The sequence below is a fragment of the Chinchilla lanigera genome, unplaced genomic scaffold (genome assembly GCF_000276665.1).
Source record: "Chinchilla lanigera isolate Chin_1 unplaced genomic scaffold, ChiLan1.0 scaffold00057, whole genome shotgun sequence".
NCBI classification, from domain to species: Eukaryota; Metazoa; Chordata; class Mammalia; order Rodentia; family Chinchillidae; genus Chinchilla; species Chinchilla lanigera.
The window spans coordinates 8,418,364-8,430,592 of record NW_004955458.1 but is presented as its reverse complement, the minus strand read 5'-3'; positions in this window follow the sequence as shown (position 1 = coordinate 8,430,592).

Here is a 12,229-nt window from a genome sequence, read left to right as displayed (position 1 = left end):
GATATGACATTGTTAATATGAGAAAGAAGGTAGAAAGACTAATACTTCAATTTCAGAACTTACTAAAAATCTACCATAACAAAAATGATTTGAAACTGGCATACAGACACAAAGAATAACAAAAAATAAAGAGCACAGAAATAAAAACCCTCACATGTATAAACACATGATTTTTGAAGGGATGTGATCACTGTTCAGTTTGGAAGATAATCTTTCAACAGATAATATGGGACAAATTAGAGATCCACGTGTGAAAGGGTAAATGTAGATTTACTCCTAACACCATGTATAAAAATTAACTCAAACTGGATAAAAGTCCTAAATGTCAGACTTTAAACTATAGAACTATTAGAAGAAAACATGTAGGAAGAATTTCATGGCAATAATCAAAATATTTCTTGGATATCACTGAGGTACAGGCAAAAAAACAAGCAAATTTAATTTCATGAAAATAATTTTTCAATACTTTGCATTAAAAGACACCATAATCAGATAAAATAAAACCCATAGAATAAGAGAAATATCTGCAAGTTGTATATCCAATAATGTGTGACTATTCAGACAATATAGAGAATTTCTCATACTCAAAGAGAAAATATACAGATTAACTAAAAAATGGACAACATACTTGAACAGCTATTTTTCTGGAGAAGACTACAAATGGCCAGTAAACAAATGAAAATGCTCACCAGTACCAATCATTAGATAAATATAAATCAAAACCTCAATGTGACCCCACTTGATGTCCATTAGAAGACTATTATGTGTTAAAAAAGAAAGAAAATAAAATTGGGAATGTTGTGGAGAAATCGGGATCCTGGTATGCTAATGATGGAAACACAAAATGATGCCTTTGCTAAGAAAAGCATTTTCTGCTCGCTGAAAAATTACATGCAAAATTACAATGTATGACTCACTGACTTCACTTTTGAGTACATCCACAAATAATTGACAAAGTAGACCTCAAAGACATATTTGTACACCAGTGTTTATAACATTGCTATTCACACTAGCCAAAAGTAGAGGCAACATAAATGTGCATGTACAGGTGAATGACTGAACAAAAATGAGGGATATATACATATTCACACATGATGAATTATTACTCAGGTTTGAAATGAAGGAAATTCTGACACATGGTGCTATATGGTCTTACCTTTGCAACTTTCTGTTAAGTGAAATAAACCAAGCAGAGAGACTGGTTGTGTCAAATTCTTCTCATCTGAGTTAGAGGAGAGTCATATTCATAGAGGAATAAAGTAGAATGAGGACTTGTCAGGGCAGGGGGATATGGAAATGGAGAGCAGCTTTATGGATTGAATTTCAGTTTATCAAATTCACAAAAGTTCTGAGGACTGCATAATGCGAATGTATCTAACACTGTCATGTGAGATGGCCAAAAATGATTAAGATGAAAACTGTCTGCCACAAACAGATTTCTTTCAAAGTGAATATGGAAATACATATCCACTGATGGGAAATTCACTGATATGATCCACATACAAATCCACTGATGGGAAAGCCTTACCTTTCCCTAATTTTATTTTTTAACTGATTCTTAGCAGGGCCTGAGTGGTATAAAAAGCTTCCTACTTGATAATTGTGTCTGATTACAAAAATCGTCTCTATGTAATAGTTTCAGATATTTCACAGGATGTCTTCATTTCCCATCATTTTTATTTCCATTATTTCTTAGCATGCACTTATTTTATTTACCATCTTCTTAACATCATTGTCTTACTGTCTTCTCAAGAGCATTGCCAAATTTATACAGTACAAAATTAACAAACTTTACAAATCAGGTCACATACTTTGTAAAAATATTTTTCACGTGCAATTTTTCAATAATACACTCACTTCAGCAGCACATATACTAAAATTAGATTTCCTACGTTAACATTTTAAATTGTACCTTAAGATTACACACTTTTTATTATTTATAAATGGTCCCTCAATAAAGATTATTGAAAATGGAATGCCAGCAAAATATTAAACAGAAAAATACTCAACAGTTAACGTCTAAATGTAACATACAAGCATGAAAAACACTCCATGTCTTTAACATGGAAGGTTTAGGATAGGGCTCTTCACAGAAGTATGAGCAAATGTATGTTAGAATGAAATATATCTTCATTTTATTTCATAAATATAATGTAATATAGTATAAAATAATAAGATTTATGTAGAAATAGAGATAAGTAGGCAGAAAGTCATGTTTCTATTTAATTTCTAGGAACTTTTATTCAGCTTTCTTTCACTCTTGTGTAAAGATAATTGCAATACAAATGGAGGAATACTGAATGTTAAGAGTGTCCTGTGAGTGAATTTGCTCTTCCTTTGGGAAAGGAAATAAATATCAGTGGTGTGTGAGTCATTCATTAGTTAGACTCATTCTGAAATTATTTCAGGAGCCATTCTGATATTATATTATTTCTTTAGCTCTGTTTTTTCCTCCAAAATATTAAATGCTAAACAATGATATGCAAATTACTCTTTATTACCCAAATTTTGAAGAACTATTTAGATCTTGGTTAAATAAATCTAAAATACCTTTCCATAAATAGATATTTTCTAAAAATTTGCTGTATTTTTACTAGTATCAGGTCTGGGGCACTGAAAAGAATTATTGTCTCATCCAGCAATCCTTATTCAACAAATAACTGTGTGTGTGTGTGAATGTACCAATTATTCATCAATCAGTTTTTTAAAGTGTTATGGACCTACAGTATAGAACTTTTAATGTGTCTTCAAATAGATTTCAAATTTATTGTGGAGATAAATGATAAAGAATAATAGTTCTGGCCTAGTTCAGAGTAAATGGAACTATAATATGGTTAAATTCTACAATGGCACATATAACATCAGTTGGAAATGATCTTACTTGGAAAGCAGTTACACAGAAAGTGTCAGCAAATGAACTAGGAATATTCAGTTCCTCTAAATTGTTGTTATCCTTATAAAGAAGTCAAAAGAGCCTGCTGGATACATGTTGTGGCTTTGTACTCCAGGAGAAAGAAATGTATCTCTATTGCACTCACATTTGTAAGGTAAGATTACAATGTTAGCGAAAAATATACCATTTCTGGATGTCCAGTGACCTGGGTTTTGTGTATTAGCAGAATATCAGATTTAGTTGGGAAGTACAGCTACTCAACACCTGGAAATGGTGACAACCATGGTGTACTGCTCTGTAAGGGAAATTATATACTCCCTTCCAGGGGTACATATTCTTTACTCCTTATCTTGTAGGTACTGAATTTTCCTCTTTCAGGTAAATACATTTTTGCTCAAATAATTGTTTTATTTTTCTCCATTATCAAACTCCTTTTGATACAACCTGGCAATTATTTTTCTAGAGTTTCTCTCAAGTCTGTCTGTGTTTTTATTGTTTTACCAGCTTTCTATAGATACCACTGGTGGAAAACTTCATAGAAATTTGGTCTATTAATATCTTTAAGGGGCTGGGGACTTAGCTCAGTGGCACAGCGCCTGCCTAGCAAGCGCAAGGTTGTGAGTTCGATTCCCACTACCGGAAAAACAAACAAACAAACAAACAAAAATCCCTAAAAATCTTTATGTTGGAAGAAGGGTTTTCCTATTAGAGCAGCCTGTAACCCGATAGGAGTGTTGCATTCTGAACTTAACCATTACCTGTACACCCATTTTATGAAGTATTGCAAGTATGTGCATCTTCCCCCTCCAGATTAACCAGTTTGTAGAAACAAGTACCCGTATGTTCAGTCAACAGTCCTATAGCTTTCTTTTGAAAAATTGTATTCAGTTTTTTATTTTATTATTTTAGTGGCACATGTTTATAGAACGTACATGTTACAGTCCTCTTGGCCAGTTGACACATGTACCTAATACACCTTGTTTTTTTTTTAATCACTTTTCTTTTCTTTCCTTTCCCTCCCTTCTCCTCTAGTTTTCCTTTCCTCTTTTTCATTCTTATTGATACTGTTAATCTCAGTTCATGTGTATGAACTGTAATGTCCATTAATGTAGGTTATTAGGGCTCTGTACAGTGAAAATCTGCATCAGGTATCCAGTGTTGGACCCCAGCAGAAAGAGTGTTATAGCTTTCTCCAGGGCCTCACAGTGGTCCCACTAAGCTTTGTGAAGGAGAAAAAATAGCCAACCATCCTGCAGTTTCTCCAACTGACAAAGTATCAAGAAATGGAGATTAACTGTGTTTACAGACATTGCAATATTTTATAACTTCCTGACTTTAAAAGTCCTGTAAGTTGCATTACTTACGGGTTGTTTAATGTCCCTTGTACCTTTAGTCATCAGAGTACAATATAGTCTATGGATTCATAAGAATTCAAGGGGTGAAGTTAGGAGAACTCTTTCCCTTTCTTTGTGAAAACAGCTTCAGCTATTTTTTTATTCTAAAACGGGGACAACCCATCTGGCTTTCCATCTGAAGAGGAATTAAACAAATAACTTTACAAGATATAGACCTATCTGACCTCCTATCAGTACTTCAAGAAAGAATGGGGTACAAGTACTCACCTCTAAGTTATTGCCCTTTCCTTCCTGTTTTCCATACGGTATATGGAGAGAATAATTTCCCAGATGAAACATTGTATTTGACAAGCACTGAACATCTGGGAAAGTTCAGTGATGTGAAAAGTTTGAAAATGACTTTGAATCTTACTGTGCTTAGCTTACTTGTGAGGAACTTGGGACTAGGTATCTTGCTTCCCCAGGAATACGAATTTATTTACATTTAGCTTCTGTCTGTATAGGGAAGTTTTGTCCTCCAAACAGAAAGAAACGTGCTAGCCTCTAACATGCTGCTGACTTCAGCTTCTACAGGGGTTCAGCAGTTGGCTGGCTTATGAACTCTTGACAAACGGTTTGATGAAAAGCAATCTGCTTACAGATCAATGATAAGGTGGTAACTCTTCTTCTCTCCCCAAATTGAAGAGAAACAAGGGTTATTAATACTTTCTAAAAAGGTGACCCACAGCTTGTGCAGGAGAGGGAAAAGGATACAGTGAAACTCCTGTGAGTGACAATGCTATGATTACCTATTTCACTATTTTTACCATTTATTTATATGCCTGTCTTCATTGTATGGTTGATGATGGGAATAGAATCTGAGCATGTAGAGCTGACTAAACTTAAGAACATTATTAAATATCAAGAACACAAAATTTTGTTGGAGAATTAAGTTATTGATTAGGATTTGTTAAATACCTTTTCTCCTGCTACCAGATAATTTAGAAAGGCATAAAATCTTCTCCCGGACCTGACCCAGCTCTTTCCATCATTAACCTGTTTTGCAGGTTTCTCACACTCTTGAAATTTTGCTGAATGAAGCCATTCCTTTGACTAGGTCAACTATTCACAGATAGTAATATCACTTCCCTCTGATCTGGGGGAACAAATTTTTTTTAAGTTTTAACTTAAAATTGACTTTCTAATGTAGGTTTTGAACCACATTTTGAGAACCACACTATTCTCCGAACATTAGACAACCTTGTTTATTGTCCTTGAATAGTCCTTGTTTGTTATAATGAAATTTATCATTTTATATTTATCTTCTGAAATGGCATATAATCTCCTCCCGAGAAATACCTTTTCCAGCTTTGCATATCTCTTGCCAGTGAATGAAATCTTCCATAAATATATGTTGAATGAATGAGGAAATGACTTCTCTTCCAAACACTGGTAATATCTAGAGATACTTGGCTATAGAAGACGCCCTACAAACTACAGAAAGTAAATATGGCTGGCTGGATTATCCATGCAGAAAGTCAAATGTGATAAAGTTATAATTCATGTCTCATTTCAGATATTTTCTAGCTATTTCCTGGAAATTATTTATGTAGGCAATGACAGTTCCAATTATATTGACATAAAAAAATATGATTATATGAATAAGTCCATTAGAAATAAATGTAAATACCCTCAGGATTGTCCAGATGTCTGTTAACAAAGAAAATTCAAATCTTGGCCTCTTTTAAGCTTTACCAAACCTCACATACAAGCTTTGTACCAACCTCTGTACAAACTAATTTAAAACTTAAAAAAAACCTTGTTCTTTGATCTTTCATAATTTTAAATATAATCATTAAAGATTAATTAATTTTAAATGATTTTAAAAATAAAACATTTAACAATTTACTTTTACTTTAACATAATAATTGTACACATCATGAGATACAGTTTGAAATTTGATATGGTTTGCAGTGTGTAATACCAAATCAGGTTAATTACCATTTCAATCCCCTTAAATGTTTGTAATTTATATCTAGTCTTTTATTTTTCTTAAGAGAACATGGATGTGTACTGCAAAGGTCCTTTTAAGTCTGGCAAGTACTTAGAGTAGACACAGCTACCCCCACAACTGTGGAACTGTACGGGTAACAGAAAGGAACAAATTAAATCCCAGGGCTCCTACAGGTAAGAGTAGAACATACACATCAGTCAGGCAGAGCACAATTACAACTTACAGACAAGTAACGACAACAAACAGAAGCCTAGTTTCTTAGTCCATTTAGGTAGCTGAAACAAAATATCTTACACTAGGCAATTTATAAACAACAGAAATTCGCTGCTCATAGTTTTGGAGGTTAGGAAGTCTAATATCAAATATAGACGATTCAGCGTTTGGTGAGGGTGCTTTGGTTCAAAGATGATGCTTGTAGTGGTGTCTTCAAATAGTGGAAGGACAAAACAATCATATTTTCATAAGGGCACCATCCCATTAATTATTAACCATCCCATTAATAAGCACAGAGCCTAAGTGGACAAATCATTTCCCAAAGCCCCCACCTTTTAATATCATTGTACTAAGGATCAGGTATCAACATATGACTTTTGAGGATGGCATGAACTCTTAGATCAAAGCCATCAGTATCCAAGGTGATCCAATTCTCTCAGTTGTCAAGAGATAATGGAATTTGCGTACACATGGTCTGTCTACATTGCACTACAGCTAAGAGACCCCCAAAGCACTGCACTCACAGTTTATGTGCCCTAGATACTTGTGAACTCATTAGCTCATGTGTTACTGAGCATCTTGTTTAGGAAAGGATGAAGACATTACCTAGAGTGTTCCAAACACTTCTTCCTTTTTCAAGATTTCACATTCTTACTTCAAGAACTGAAAACCTGACGGTAAAGCTGTGTCAGCCCGGGCTATGTGTCCTCCTATGGGTGTACACATGTGCATACCCACAAACTTATACGTATACATGTACATGCACACACACTGTATATATACACATATAACCATACATAGATATGTGTGTACACATGTATACATTTACGTATTTGTGTATCTCTTCTATTTTAGAAAATATTTATCAGGTGTTCTGAGACTAAAAGTCTTTTACATTACATATCTGTGCAACTGCATTGAAGCAGGAACTATAGGTAGGCTTTCTGTCACTGCAAATTGCTGTTGGAAGGCCTGTCATATTTGGAACTATTAAGTAATTTAATTACTGTACACTGAACATACATAGACTATAACGGACCAAAGATGTAGGTGTCTTTCTACTAATGAATTGGCTTACCTAGCCGTTATCTACATTCAAATCCGTTGTGGCAGTTATCTTAAAGCTCCTTACCTCAGAGTGAACATTGCCAATGTAAATTGAGACAGTGAAACTATTACCTATGTCTTTAATTTTGAAAACAAAGCTTTCAAATTCCCAATTTTCTTAGAGGGTTTGAGAAATGTTTTAAACAATTTTGACCAATACACCAAAGAGACAATTGTTTTCCAGTTAGATCTTTTTTTTTAATTAGTTATGGTTTTTGTACATTTTAGGTATATATAATGATCACATTCATCATAGGGAATTTATACCTGTATATGACACAACTTGATCCTTTTTTAATAAAATAAAATGATTAATCTTCACAAATAATTCTGCTCTCAATCTTCTTTACCAGAAACAATCTTTGTAGTCTCTCAGTCCCAGCCTTAAGTTAGCCACTTATTATTTAAAAATTAATATTGTTTAATGCATCTAGATCAATAATACTATCTGAACACTGGAAATATTTTTAAGTTATAAGATTGAGTTTTACTTATAAGAAATCACCATCAGCAACAACAAAGTTAAACAGTTTTTCCTTTTTGTACCTTGTCTCTGTTTCCACATTCTGGCTATCAGGTTGCTTAGTTTCTCGTTGTGTCATTAATAAATTCTGTGACCTTGCAGAAGTGCCCTTTTTTGCTTGGTTTTAATATCCTCAGCAATAATTGAATGCTTCTGTGCTAGATCATACTGATAAAGTTAAAGGAAATATTTTTGAGTCATTATTATTTTCAAAACATCACATTTAAAACCACACCTTACTTTTAAAACCATAAGAGGTAAAATAATATTTCTTTTTATGAAAAGGAAATGAAAATCAGACAGATTCATTTGTCCACTTACCCAAGTGTCAAAACTGGTATCCTAAACTATCTGATTTTAGGATTCATGTACTTTTCCAATAACCTACAGCATGCCTTTTTCTAATACATCTCAATCTATAAGAATTTAGATTTAATTTTGTAGCATAAATTAAAAATAAGGCATTGTTTTGTTTTGAGACCAAATATTTTAAAAATGGAACGTAAACTGATGAACATATTAAAAAGAAAAATCATAGAGGCCACCTAGAGTTCTTCACTTGAGAGAAGCAAAGTGAATAGCAATAGGATTATGGTGAAATATGTTTCTATAAATTACAAACTAAGAGCATTGTGTCAACTCTGATGGCTTCTATGTTCCATTAATTGTTTGGGAAAACTTATTTATATGGATTTTTTTGTGAGTGTACTTATGGCCTCAAACAGAAGCTAATAAATAAAAAAATCACTGAGGAGTTTTGAAACTCCTTTTATTTCTTCCATATCAGATAAAAGACATATCTTTATTATTTTGCTTTTCTTACTTCAAAATCTATAGATAACATTGGTACTCACCCAGTTAATAACATATTCTGCTAAATGGAAAGGGGAACTATAATTTTCTATAATATTTAATATGTTTGGACATATAGAGTTTATAGAGCTGTAACGACCTACTTATTTTTCCTTCTCTTCTTGCTTCCTTCATTTTTCTACTGCATCTACATCACACACACACACACACACACACACACACATCACACCACACATAATATTCTTTCCCTTGTATCCCTCTGCTACTTGTTTCCTAATACTTCTCAATGGTCAATGTTTTAGCTTTCTCTAAGGAAATAATGAGTAGCATTGGTACATGTAGGGACAGAAAAGGACACTGAACTCTGATGTATTAAAGTTTATAGGCAGCTGTGAGGGTAACTGTCTCACTACTAAATCACCTTACCTATGGGAAGTCCTACAGAACTTATTTCCTGACCTAGAAGAGGATGCTGATCTGTATCACAAAATTGCTATTGAAAAGGAGAAGTATCATGGGACATAAATACAAACTGTAATTATAAAATTGAGAATTTTTAAATGGTATATGTGTCTGAAATTATTCTAATCATCTTGTCTGCTTCACCAAAGTGCTTATGTTGTTTTGTATCAGGGGCTGTTGGGTAAATATGCAAACATGGTATAAAAATATTTTATTGAAATGAACCCAAAACCCACTGGTGGGTGAAAACCACATGAAGAAATATTTCACTGTATGTGATAATATGATAGTTTTGATGAGCTATAGCAATATTTGTAAGAAAATAACAACACTAAAGTGGTGGTGATTGCTTTTCCATATACAGGTTACACTTTAAAAACTGGTACATTTCCAAGGATAATAACACATTGAAGGAGTCTACCATAAGTTAGAATGAAAACTTTAAGATAGTTGATTAGATTATGAAGACAAATCAATATTTTGCATGTACTATATTTCATGTGAAACAGAATTCTGGAGGATTCAAACATAGGAAATATGGTAGAGATATTCAATATCTTGGTTTCCTAATTATATGTACTGTCTGTGGTACTTCCCTTTTCTTAAGACTAAATTTGAAGGTTAATAATTTTACATAAAAGCTCATATGGTTGAATATTTTTTCCACAGATGAAATTTGCAATATTTAGAAACATTACGAGAATAAAAGTTGTCAGTATAATAAGATTCTGAAAGAAGTGCAGGTAAGTGCATTAGCAGGTTATACCTCCCCCAGCAATTGTGACTCAGCTCCTCTGCACAGGTGGTGCATTTTGGAACTGAATATGTACTACAACAACTGTCTTTTTATATATAGTATATATAGCCTGCCAAGGCTATTTTCACTCTGGGAACCATGAACTGCAATTTTCTGACCCATGTGTGTTAATAATCAAGGTCTTAAAATCATAATAATGTACTTGTGAACAAACACTTTCTTCATTTGCTTTGTTTTCAAAATATGAAAAAAATAGTGATTATGATCTCACACAGAAATAAATGTAGTTTTGAATAAATGTATGCTTGTAAACCTAGATTTTATAACTGCCTGGCATAAGACATACAGGTTCTGTTGGGGACTCAGGAATTTGTTATGTTAATAAACAATAGTAAAGCCACATGCTTTAAAATAGTTCCTTGTTTTCTAATATTTTGAACCCAATTGGATAGTACTAATAATCTCTACATAAATATAAAGTGGTAAAATTTCACTTACACAAATATTAATCTGAGATTTTTGTAGATCTTTTCATTTTTTTTAACCTCATGAATCTGAAGTAGACCCGGCATTTATCAGGCCTAACAGGTTAAAAGAAATGCTTTTATCGGAAATCCTCCTTCTTGAAAACCCAGATTGAGTGTAATATACCCCAAATATACAATCTAGAGCATTTTGGAATGCTTTCTTCTCCAGGCATAGAAACTTATCTTTTCGCTGGATGGGGTTGCAGTCTAATCGATAAAAATCAAGAAAATGACATAATACTGAGTGTAGCTACAGTGGCTCCATCTTCCTTGGAAATAATCTGGAGAATGATTAGAAGAAGCCTTCCTGCAGTGACGTGCTGGTCAACGTCTGTTAAACATTTATAGTGTTTGTTCATTTATATGACACAAATATTCCCAGCACATTTAATTTTAAGCTACAGATTAAATGTCAACTGATGAGGAAGGTTTCTAAAAATTTATCGATTAGCTCTTGAGAGCCAGTCGATAGTGGTACTGGCTTCCCACTGCACTGGGGTTAGTTAAAACTGAACACAGTGGTCTGTTTTCAATAGCTGAATTTTATTCAACCTGGTACCATAAGTGACATCCAGTGATAATAATACAGTGTTTAGATTGTGTTCAATATTAACAAATCATTCATTTCTTTATTCTACACACTTCTATGTTTCAAGCTCAGAGAAAATTCCTATTTTGGCTTTCACAGTATGAGAGTACCTGGGAAGTATTTTAATGTGTATTTTACCTGAACTGGCCTTTTGGTAGATAAAAATAATGAATTCCTGAGTAGTAACTCTACATTATGAACATCCTTTATGAGACAGAGGATCTCCTGAGGGAAAGACCCTGATGAGATACGTCCCTATAAACGAGTTGGCATGTGTTTCTTAAATAAAGTGCACAACAAATTCCTTAATTTCTGAATGAATACATAAACAAATGAAAGAAAAATTGATTGTGCACTTTGGCATTCTGACAAGGAAACATTATAAAGAATAAGAGTACATTACTCGTACCATAAATCTGAAATAATTGATTTTTTGTTTCATCATTCTGACAGAAAAACGAAGTTAATCCTCAGTCCTTTGTTTTAAAAATGAAGAATAATTTGAAGTGTGTAGGTGCTGCAGTAGTAAAGATATTTGTAAATAGAATTTGAACAGGCTAAGGGCTTATTGATTTAGTAATCACAGCGTTGTTACGGTAGGTGGAATTGAGGGTTTCCACACGAATGTCTGATGAAGAACAATAGGGATGTAGACACAGACAGTGCTGTAATGGAGTATGTCTCTCAGCCCTTCATGTATAGGATATTCTATTAAAAATTCAGTGAGCTATGTACATAATTAGACATCCCTGCTGTCACAGTGAATCACCTCTGTGAGCACTCTGATGCACTTTGACATGGGGAGCTCAAGTTGGCTGCGTTGCCTCCAAATAAGGATTGTAGAGTAATTCACATGCACTGGTTCTGCATCTCAAATAGTCCAGTGAGGCTGCTTTTAAACAAGCAGCCTCTGAAAACAAGAGATATTCCTTCAGATATTTCTTCTCAGTCTAGGCATTTTGGAAAATCACAGGGAATTTCTTATTTTCATGTCTGT